This window comes from Bubalus kerabau, chromosome 6, assembly GCF_029407905.1.
Source record: "Bubalus kerabau isolate K-KA32 ecotype Philippines breed swamp buffalo chromosome 6, PCC_UOA_SB_1v2, whole genome shotgun sequence".
NCBI lineage: Eukaryota > Metazoa > Chordata > Mammalia > Artiodactyla > Bovidae > Bubalus > Bubalus kerabau.
Window position 1 is genome coordinate 99,791,496 of NC_073629.1, and position 11,826 is coordinate 99,803,321.

Consider the following 11,826-nt stretch of genomic DNA (forward strand, 5'->3'; position numbering starts at 1 on the left):
CCTTCTACTAACCCTGGGGTTCTTCATTTCTTCCTTTTCTAGTTGCTTTAGGTGTAGAGTTAGGTTATTTATTTGACTTTTTTCTTGTTTCTTGAGGTGTGCCTGTATTGCTATGAACTTTCCCCTTAGGACTGCTTTTACCGTGTCCCACAGGTTTTGGGTTGTTGTGTTTTCATTTTCATTCATTTCTATGCAAATTTTGATTTCTTTTTTGATTTCTTCTGTGATTTGTTGGTTATTCAGCAGCATGTTGTTCAGCCTCCATATGTTGGAATTTTTAATAGTTTTTTTCCTGTAATTGAGATCTAATCTTACTGCATTGTGGTCAGAAAAGATGCTTGGAATGATTTCTATTTTTTTGAATTTACCAAGGCTAGCTTTATGGCCCAGGATGTGATCTATCCTGGAGAAGGTTCCATGTGCACTTGAGAAAAAGGTGAAATTCATTGTTTTGGGATGAAATGTCCTATAGATATCAATTAGGTCTAACTGTTCTATTGTATCGTTTAAAGTTTGTGTTTCCTTGTTAATTTTCTGTTTAGTTGATCTATCCATAGGTGTGAGTGGGGTATTAAAATCTCCCACTATTATTGTGTTATTGTTAATTTCTCCTTTCATACTTGTTAGCATTTGTCTTACATACTGCAGTGCTCCCGTGTTGGGTGCATATATATTTATAATTGTTATATCTTCTTCTTGGATTGATCCTTTGATCATTATGTAGTGACCATCTTTGTCTCTTTTCACAGCCTTTGTTTTAAAGTCTATTTTATCTGATATGAGTATTGCTACTCCTGCTTTATTTTGGTCCCTATTTGCATGGAAAATCTTTTTCCAGCCCTTCACTTTCAGTCTGTATGTGTCCCCTGTTTTGAGGTGGGTCTCTTGTAGACAACATATGCAGGGGTCTTGTTTTTGTATCCATTCAGCCAGTCTTTGTCTTTTGGTTGGGGCATTCAACCCATTTACGTTTAAGGTAATTACTGATAAGTATGATCCCGTTGCCATTTACTTTATTGTTTTGGGTTCGAATTTATACACCGTTTTTGTGTTTCCTGTCTAGAGAATATCCTTTAGTATTTGTTGGAGAGCTGGTTTGGTGGTGCAGAATTCTCTCAGCTTTTGCTTGTCTGAAAAGCTTTTGATTTCTCCTTCATACTTGAATGAGATCCTTGCTGGGTACAGTAATCTGGGCTGTAGGTTATTTTCTTTCATCACTTTAAGTATGTCTTGCCATTCCCTCCTGGCTTGAAGAGTTTCTATTGAAAGATCAGCTGTTATCCTTATGGGTATTCCCTTGTGTGTTATTTGTTGTTTTTCCCTTGCTGCTTTTAATATTTGTTCTTTGTGTTTGATCTTTGTTAATTTGATTAATATGTGTCTTGGGGTGTTTTGCCTTGGGTTTATCCTGTTTGGGACTCTCTGGGTTTCTTGGACTTGGGTGATTATTTCCTTCCCCATTTTAGGGAAGTTTTCAACTATTATCTCCTCAAGTATTTTCTCATGGTCTTTCTTTTTGTCTTCTTCTTCTGGGACCCCTATGATTCGAATGTTGTAGCGTTTAATATTGTCCTGGAGGTCTCTGAGATTGTCCTCATTTCTTTTAATTCGTTTTTCTTTTATCCTCTCTGATTCATTTATTTCTACCATTCTATCTTCTAATTCACTAATCCTGTCTTCTGCCTCTGTTATTCTACTATTTGTTGCCTCCAGAGTGTTTTTAATTTCACTTATTGCATTATTCATTATATATTGACTCTTTTTTATTTCTTCTAAGTCCTTGTTAAATCTTTCTTGCATCTTCTCAATCCTTGCCTCCAGGCTATTTATCTGTGATTCCATTTTAATTTCAAGATTTTGAATCAATTTCACTCTCATTATTCGGAATTCTTTATCAGGTAGATTCCCTATCTCTTCCTCTTTTGTTTGGTTTGGTGGGCATTTATCCTGTTCCTTTATCTGCTGGCTATTCCTCTGTCTCTTCATCTTGTTTAAATTGCTAGGTTTGGGGTGTCCTTTCTGTATTCTGGCAGTTTGTGGAGTTCTCTTTATTGTGGCGTTTCCTCACTGTGTGTGGGTTTGTACAGGTGGCTTGTCAAGGTTTCCTGGTTAGGGAAGCTTGTGTCGATGTTGTGGTGGATGGAGCTGTATTTCTTCTCTCTCCTTTCGAAGAGTTGGGTTGCTTTTCTGGGTGCCTGATGTCCTCTGCCGGCATTCAGAAGTTGTTTTGTGGAATTTACTCGACGTTTAAATGCTCTTTTGATGAATTTGTGGGGGAGAAAGTGTTCTCCCCGTCCTACTCCTCCACCATCTTGGCTCCTCCCCCCCTTTATCATATTTCATTGAACTAATTCATTTTTCTGTCTTAAGGCACCAAACCATGAACTCAAAAGATATTAATTTTTGAGTGAATGAATGACTCTGAATGAATGAATAATTGTGTGAGATATTCAGAGAAAGGATTACCATCCTACCTTTATTAGTTTTGCAGGAGAACTGTAGCAATTTACCAGAAACTTGGTGACTTAAAACAGTATAAATTTATTTTGCTATAATTCCTGGGGTCATAGTATGAAATCAATATCACTGGGCCAAAATCAAGATATTGGCAGGGCCATATGCTCTGTGGAATCTCTAGGGTGGATTCATTCCCTTCCCAGCACCATCCGCCTAGCTGCTCCTAATGTACCAGGTGTAGGCATATTTTGAATCTGAAGCTCATTCTGACCTTAGGATGGAGTACAGAGCTAATTTGTTATTGGTAGAATAAATCACATCCTAAATTTTATATTAATTAATGGATGTGGTATGGGTAGAAGAATTCAATGTGTTAATATTATGACAAGCAATGAACTGATGCAATGATAAATATTAATACAGAGGAAGCTCATGGGTATAATGATTCTTTAATAATTTTACAGCTTTGGCAATTAGTATTGGTATTCCATAGAAGACAATAAACTAGATCCTTTGTGAAGTTATGCACACCCTAAAACTTTTTGTACCATTAATATTAGGAATGCTATGGCTAATTAAATAGGAATAGCTAGTTACAGGGCTTCTCAGGTGGTGCAGTGGTAAAGAATCTGCCTGCCAGTGCAGGAGATGGCAGGAGACAGGTTTGATCCCTGGGTTGGGAAGATCCCTGAAGGAGGAAATGGCAACCCACTCCAGTATTCTTGCCTGGAAAATCCCATGGACAGAGGAGCCTGGAGGGCTATAGTCCATGGGGTTGCAAACAGGTGGTCATGACTGAGCAACTTGACACACTGGAGCACGCAGACAGCTAATAACATGTCATTATTAATGAACATATTGTTAAGAAGAACTGCCCCTCTGAATAGAAAGGTTTAAGTGGTATACAATTACCAGGCTTTGCTACTCTAACAAACTCATTTTGGAGTATAGCTAATGTATTGTTTTGATTAATATGATTTCACCTATTTAATAAAAAACTTTCAAAAGATAGGCCTTACTTCTGTTGCCCTTCTTAAATATAGAAGCCTGTCAGGAATGGTATGGCTGTTAGTGCTAGATTTCCATTATTTAGCAAACATATAGGCAGAGTTTTAAATGATCATCCTATTTTTTGCAGATCTTTCTCATCATTTAAATTACAAATAATGCATACAAAGCATAATTTAATCCACTGGAGTGGGTCGCCATTTCTTCCTCCAAGGATCTTCTCAACCCAGGGATTGAGCCAGAATCTACTGCACCTCCTACACCTTAGGATTTACTTGTTTTATAACTGACAGTTTGAACCTTTTGACTCAAGCGATTTTGCCTAACTCCCATTCCCACCTCTGGCAACCTCCAGTTTTTTCTCTGTAAGTCCAGTTGTTTTACTTTATTTTGGATTAGACATTTAAGTGAGATGATGTCTTACTTAGTCTAACTTATTTTTGTTAGCATAATGCCCTCAGGTTTCATCCATGTTGTCACAAATAGCCAGATTTCCAATCTCTTTTATGTCTGAACAACATTTCAGTTATATATATATGTGTGTATACATACATATACTTAGTCACTTCAGTCATGTTTGACTCCTTGTGACACTATAGACTGTAGCCTACTAGGCTCCTTTGTCCATGGGGATTCTCTAGGCAAGAATACTGGACTGTGTTTCCATGCCCTCCTCTGGGGGATCTTCCCAACTCAGGGATTGAACCCATGTCTCCTGTGACTCCTGAATTACAGGCAGATTCTTTACTGCTGAAACACTAGGGAAGCCGCACCCCCCCTCTTTCTATATATATATATATATATAAAACGTCTTTTATCCATTTATAAACATTTTCTTTATTCATCCATCCATCAATTAACACTTGATTGTTTCCGAAACTTGATCGTTATAAATAACACACTGTTTTCCATGGTGGTCTCACCAGGTTACATTGCCACACATGGTGCACTAGTGTGCCCTTCTCTCAATATCCTTGCTAACACATTTCTTGTCTTTTTGGTAATAAGCATTTTAACAGTTTGAGGTGATCATTCATTGTGGTTTGACTTGCATTTCCCTGATGATTACTGATATTGAGCACCTTTTCATGTATCTGTGGGCCATCTATATGTTTTCTTTTGAAAAATGCCTATCCAGGTCCTCTACCAATTTCTAATCAGATATATGTCTGCTATTAATTTTATGAATTCTTTATCCATTTTGTATACCAACCCTTTATCAGATTTATGAATTGCAAATATTTTCCCCATCTGGTAGGTTGCCTCTTCATTTTGTTGATCACTTTCATTGCTGTGCAGAAGCTTTTCAGTTTGACTTATATGTTATATCCCACTTGGTTTTTTTTTGCTTTTGGTGTCAAATTCAAAAAATCATTGCCAAGACAGATGTCAAGGAGGTTATCACCTATGTATTCTTCTAAGGAGTTTTAGGATATTTTGAGCTTATGTTCACATCTCTAATCTATTTTCAGTTAAGTGTAAGATAGTGGTTTAGTATCATTGTTTTGCATGTTACGGTCCAGTTTTCTCAACACCACTTATTAAAGAGATTGTCTTTTTCCCATCGTATATTCTTGACTCCTTTGTCATAAATTAACCAACTATATATGTGTGGGTTTATTCCTGGGATCTCTGCTCTATGTCAATGGTCTGTGTCCATTTCTATGACAATACTGTGTTGTTTTGATTACTACAGCTTTGTAGTCTAGGCTGAAGTCTGGGAGCATGATACCTCCAGATTTGTTCATTTTCTCAAGATTGCTTTGGGTATGTGGGGACTTTCATGCTTCCACCTTTTAAATTATTATTGAATTCAGTTTGCCAATATTTTGTTGAAGATGCTTGTGTCTATGTCCATCAGATATTGGCCTGAAAGTTTCTTTTCTTGAGATACCCTTATTTGGTTTTGTTACCAGGGTAATACTGGCCTCGTACAAAGGGTTTGGAAGTGTTCTCACCTATTCTATTTTGAGAAGAGTTTCAAAAGGATCGGTATGAATTCTTCTTCAAAGGTTTGGTAGAACTCACCAGTGAAGCTGTCTGGTCCTAGACAATTTGTTTATTGAAGGTTTTTGATTATTGATTCAATCCCCTTACTACTAATCAGTAAGTTTAGATTTTCTCTTTTCTTCATGTTTCAGACTTGGTAGGTTGAACAATTTTAGAAATTTATCAATTTCCTCTATGTCATCAAATTTGTTGGCATGTAATTGTTCATAGTATTCTCTTACGTAGCTTGTATTTCTGTAGTATCGTTCTAACATCTTTTTTTTTTTTTTTTTTTGGAGAGTCTAGCTAAATTTTCTCAGAAGAAAGCAACAAGTTTTAAAATATCAATTTTTTTTTGTTTAAGAACAGATTGCAACAAACCGTATTAAAGGTTCCAAGAAGTGTAAAATCCTTAATTAAATAACTGTTTTCTTTCATAGTATAAAAGGGAATGACTAGAACTACTCCTGCTACAAGTGTAGTACTTCAGTGAAGTAGGACTGAAACTGGTGTTGGATCCTCTAGGGTTGATGGAAGGTGAGGGGTGTAGTCCAAGGTGAGCACATTTTCTGGTTGCAGCTCAAAATAAACCTATTAGTAGGAAAATATCATAATTAAGATCAAGGATAAAACTTCATTGAAATTCTCAAGTATTTGAATGGAGAAGTAATTATGTATTGGTATTGGAAAACCAATCATTCCAATGTCATCATAGGGCTTCCCTGATGGCTCAGACAGTGAAGATTTATCTGCGATGCAGGAGACCCAGATTTCATCTTTGTTTGGGTCAGGAAGATCATCTAGAGGAGGGCATAGCAACCCACTCCAGCATTCTTGCCTGGAAATTTCTATGGACAGAGAGGCCTAGTGGACTACAGTCCATGGGATCACAAAGACCCAGAAAAGCCTTGCATGACTAAGCGGTCATTGCAATGTGATTATAAAAATGTGCTTAGAGGTTGTTATTTAGCCTCAGTCACAACCAGCAGGTAGGTAGCAGGGGAAGGACAGGGGACTGAGAGGGGCCAAATGGCTAGGTTCTTAGAGTAAAGCAGAGACATTACTTTGCCAACAAAGGTCTGTTTAGTCAAGGCTATGGTTTTTCCTGTGGTCATGTATGGATGTGAGAGTTGGACTGTGAAGAAGGCTGAGCGCCGAAGAATTGATGCTTTTGAACTGTGGTGTTGGAGAAGACTCTTGAGAGTCCCTTGGACTGCAAGGAGATCCAACCAGTCCATTCTGAAGGAGATCAGCCCTGGGATTTCTTTGGAAGGAATGATGCTAAAGCTGAAACTCCAGTGCTTTGGCCACCTCATGCGAAGAGTTGACTCACTGGAAAAGACTCTGATGCTGGGAGGGGTTGGGGGCAGGAGGAGAAGGGGACGACAGAGGATGAGATGGCTGGATGGCATCACTGACTCGATGGACATGAGTTTGGGTAAACTCCGGGAGTTGGTGATGGACAGGGAGGCCTGGCGTGCTGCGATTCATGGGGTAGCAAAGAGTCGGACACGACTGAGTGACTGAACTGAACTGAACTGACTGATGGTCAAAATTCCACAGGACAAAGTCTTGTTGTGTAACAATCACATGGTTCCTAGGGAAAAGCCAGCTAACCTCTCAGGTCTTAGCCCCTCACCCAGTCCTGGGAGCTCACTCCTCTTCAGGCCCTGTGCTGATAACCTCGGGTCTGTCAGACACCCCTTCCTTAAGGAGATCTCAGGCTGTCCTGACAGCCCAGCCCTTTGAGGACAACAGCTGTTCCTTCCTGAGTCTCCCTGTTCTTCAGGCTGAGCACCTTCAGCTGTTCTCACAGGCATCCGGATGCTTCCCTGCCCATTCCTCAATCCCACCCTCCCTGCCTGGACCTGAGCTTGCCTTGGACACAGACATCAGTCTGATGGGCCAGCCCTGTGGGTCCACTGTGTGTGGAGACAACAGACAGGAATCTAAGATGGTGTCATGTCAAGGAAAAGAGGCTCACCTGCTGTGTGGGGAGTTTTGCCAGGTAGAGTGGGCCAACTGGCTTGATTTTGTGGAACACAGGACTTTGCTTAAAACTGACATTCCCAGACAGAATGACCAGCCTCAAGGATGGCGTCTAGCAAAGGGTGCTGATATTTGACTTGTGCCCTTAAACTGGGTCTGGTTATCTCTGGGCGTTCTTCCCTCATACAGTGTGCTGTGAGTTTCCTGGGGCTGAGGTATCATCCCCTCCCTGTACCCCTGAACTCAACACAGAGACTGACCTGGAGGGATGCTCAGCCCAGGTGTGTGGAGAGAGAGAGGAAGAGAGAAATGAGCCGCTTGCAGGCTGGGGAAGCGCAGCATCTACCCCTTGAAGGAGGCAGCACCCAGCCCTGTGGCAGGGCGGGGCTGGTGGGTAGAGGGGGTGAGGGCACACTGTGGGGCCAGTCTTTTCAAGAGAAGGAGTCTCAGTCATTATCAGCAGAGTGGAGGCAAGACGGGGACTGTTCGAATCAGCCACAGGGAGATGCCAAAGCCCAGTTTGTTCACGGAAGTTGTTGTATTAGATTTCCAGATTTTTTTGATTTTGAGAAATTGTGGTCTTTTCTTGGTGCAACTGTCACATTTCTGAACTAAGGGTTGGCACATGAAACCACTAAAACACTTCCATTGCTCTTCCCATTTCACTGTTTGCCATTACAAAATATATAGACTCTGTAAGTAGATAATTTCTCGTATGTCAATTGTACTATTCATGGGGCTTCCATAATGGCTCAGATGGTGAAGAATCTGCCTGCAATGCAGGAGACCTGGGTCTGATCCCTAAAATAGTAGGATCCCCAGAAGAAAGGAATAGCTACCACTCCATTATACTTTAGAGTATATTGGAGAATTGCAATACTTACGAGAATTCCAGGGACACGGGAGCCTGGCAGGCTGCAGTCCATGAAGCAGCAAAGAGTAGGACACAACTGAGCAACTAACACACACAAACACACACACGGTGCTTAATCATCTCTCAGTTTCTGCTGGTCTAATATAGCCATTGCAACCAAATATTTCTAGCTGTTAAAATACACAGATTTTTTCAACACTTCTGTTATTGGCACAGTTAGGAATTAGAATGCCAACTTAATTGGGTAGAACAAAGGACATGACCAGGAAGAAGGATTTGCATGCATCTGGCTTTCTTGGGCACCAAGCAATCAGAAAAGACGTCCAGGACCTCTGGGTCCACCAGAGGAGATCCAAGAAAACTAGGTAACATAGCTGGAATTTTAAGAAGCTCCTAAAGGTCAGTCCCTGCACTGGATGAGAAGAACAGGGCAGAATAAATAATGGTCATGACTTTGGAGCACAGAGCAGCCCTCAGAATGCACTCAAGCAGAACATGTCTCAGTTCAGAGCAGGATTGTCAGCCCCCACTAGAATAGGAGCTCCATGAAGGCAAGGATTCTGTTGCTCACTGCTGAATCTCTAGCTCCTAGGATGGCAATTGATCCAAAGCATGTACTCAAGATATAGGTATCAAATAAATGAATAACTCAGCTCATCTACCCACCCAGTCTTTCATGTACTTGACATTCACTGTGGTGGAAACATTATGGGATGTCTGCCCAGCTGACTTGCTCCAAGATCTCTTCCCTCAAGAGGGTGGGCCTTTGGAAGGCCTTAACCCCAGCCAGTTGATTGTAACAGGTGGAGACCTTGGCCATGATATAAGAATCAGAGTCTTGGAATAGTGTTCAACAAGGCCCCTCAGGCTTAAGGGTGGCAGAATGGGGAAATGTGCCAACCCCAGAAGGGTAGACATTCCCTCCTCCACCACCCAGACCCCGCCCAAGGAAAGGGACTGTTTCGGTTGATTCATGACTGTATCATCAACTCCTAGAAAAGTGTCTGGTTCAAGGTAGAGCCTCCATAGACCCTTGCAGAGGGATGACTGCGTGGATGTACCGAGAGAAGAAATGGGAGACGCAGTCCTGGCAGCCCTCCAGTCCCTGGTTCTCCCCTTCCACACCCTGGCTGCCCCTGCCCTCAGGCTCTGTAAGATGTCCCTGAGCCCCAGCTTTATTTTGGTGCTTCCTTCTTTCCTACATTAGTTCTGATTCTATCTGACGCTTGCAAATAGAATTTTGTATTAAACTCACTCGCAACTCCTATATGTACTCATTTCTTCTTCATGAATTTATTGATTCTTTGAAAAGTGAGGCTTAATCCCTATGAACATGCTCTACACTGGCTGTAAAAACAGGGATGATAGATATGAAAGGCAAGCCTGTGAACATGATGCCAAGCAATTAGAACATTGAATGGAAACGTGATAAGAGAGGTACCCAGGGAGTCTTGAGAATCCTGAGAAGGGACACCTTGGGGTCAGCAGCTTTGGGTTTAAATGCTCTCACCTGGGTATATATCCTTTACATGGGTTTCCTCATTCTTCAGTGAAACATGATTGAGTAATAATCTCTCCTCATACAGGTTTGCCTTGAGTTTTACATAAGCCTATGAAAATGTTTTGTATTCCATGGAGTTAATCCCTGAACATTTATCAAGCATTCACTGTGTTTAAAGTTCTAATGGCAGTTCTGAATGAGAAACAAACAAGGAAACTAAATCAGATCTTAGGCCAAGTTCTGGAGAGATATTAGAAGTCTGGATCAGAGTTTGGCTCAGCAGTTCTAGTCTTTGATCTCTGCGGATACCGTCAGGACCATCTTGCCATGCCTGTGCAAACATTCAGCCTTACCTCAAGCACTTGACCTTAAAACAGAGTTGCTGCTGTTTTTTATTTTTTGCTCTTTTTATAGATCCAAAGGAATAGAAACAGCAACAACTTCTGAAAAGGACAGAGAAATTCCCATGTATTCTTGTTCAGTTTCCGTGGGTGAGCAATTTAGCCCTGTGACTCTGACCCTGACGACATGAAGGTGGTCCTGCAATTACAGGTGGAGTGAAACCCACATGCCAGCAGGAGCAAATCTTCCCTCTTGGGTACATGCCCTGGGTCTGAGAAATTCCAACAGAAACTGGCCCTTCAGCATCAGTATGTGACTCTCTACCAGCCATCCTTGAAGCCTGAGAGAGTCAGGGATGGGAAGCAAGTTTGTGGTGACTGAGACAGATTGATAGCTGAGAGTCATCAGGAAGGGAAGGCAGTTCATTGTATTATTCTTATTAAAAATAGTCATGATAGTAGCAACAACCCTCTGAAGTATTTTCTCGGATCTAAAGAATAAGAGACAACAAGTGCTCTTAGTAACACGAACTCTTCTTATTAAGTGCCAGATAAGTTCCCCCACATGCCACAAATAGTGAAAGCCTGCATGTAGCAACGAAGACCCAGCACAACCAAACATAATAAAATAAATAAATAATTTTTAATTTAAAAAAATGGCCCTATACGCTGCCCAGTATTATTCTTCATATACTAGAAAGGAGGAGATTGTTTCATGCCTATCACTATGGATAAAACTGGTGAGATGATCGGTTTTCTTACTTTTTTCTGAACAATGAATAATTAATAACAACTAACAAAGGAAAGAGATTATTAAATGTTTTCAGAGTGTGACTATATTTCAAATATATATGAGTTTTTATAACTTATTGTTAAAAAATTTTATTGCCACATAATTGATTTACCCTGTTCTGCAGTGTTAGGTGTACAGCACAGGGATTCAGATTCTTTTCCCTATAGGTTACTACAAAATATTGAGTGTAGTTCCTCATTTTTTACTGTAGGTCCTTGTCTCTCCTGCTCTTTTTTAACCTTTATCTGAAACTGTCACATCTTAATGGAACAGCCATTTTGGAAATTCACTTTCCAGAAATGTACTGGCCATGCTGAATTTTCTTGTGCCATATGGCCTTCTGACAATCTTGGTTCCTCCTATATAGTCCCCAGTCACCTCTCTGATCCAGTCTCCCCAACACATACCCATCTGTGGCCCAGGGAATGGTTCTCTCCTGTTGGAGGGGCAGATGTGGTTCCAGTACCAGGGGATGCTGACCCCAGCCTTCCACCATGACATCCTGAGGCCCTCCATGGGGCACACGGCCTACTCTGGCAACTGATGGTGGTGAGTCCACCTCTGTTTCATCTGCTCATTCTCACACCAGGCTCAATCCACAGTTCACTCTCAAGCAGATATATCCATCAAACATCCATCAGACACAGCCCCCTAGAATAATATGCTCAATCCCAGAGACAGGCACATTAGACACTATAGTGCATAAATACATTGTCAAGTGCTGAAACTCCCTTCTACAGCCAAGCCTGTTCCCTTTTTCAGAAACATGGACATATTATTACCCATCTTATGTGACACACACCTCAACATACATGTGCTACTGCCACATGGAGATAAGAATTTGGGGCTATGATAGGGCTGCATCTGGGCCCCC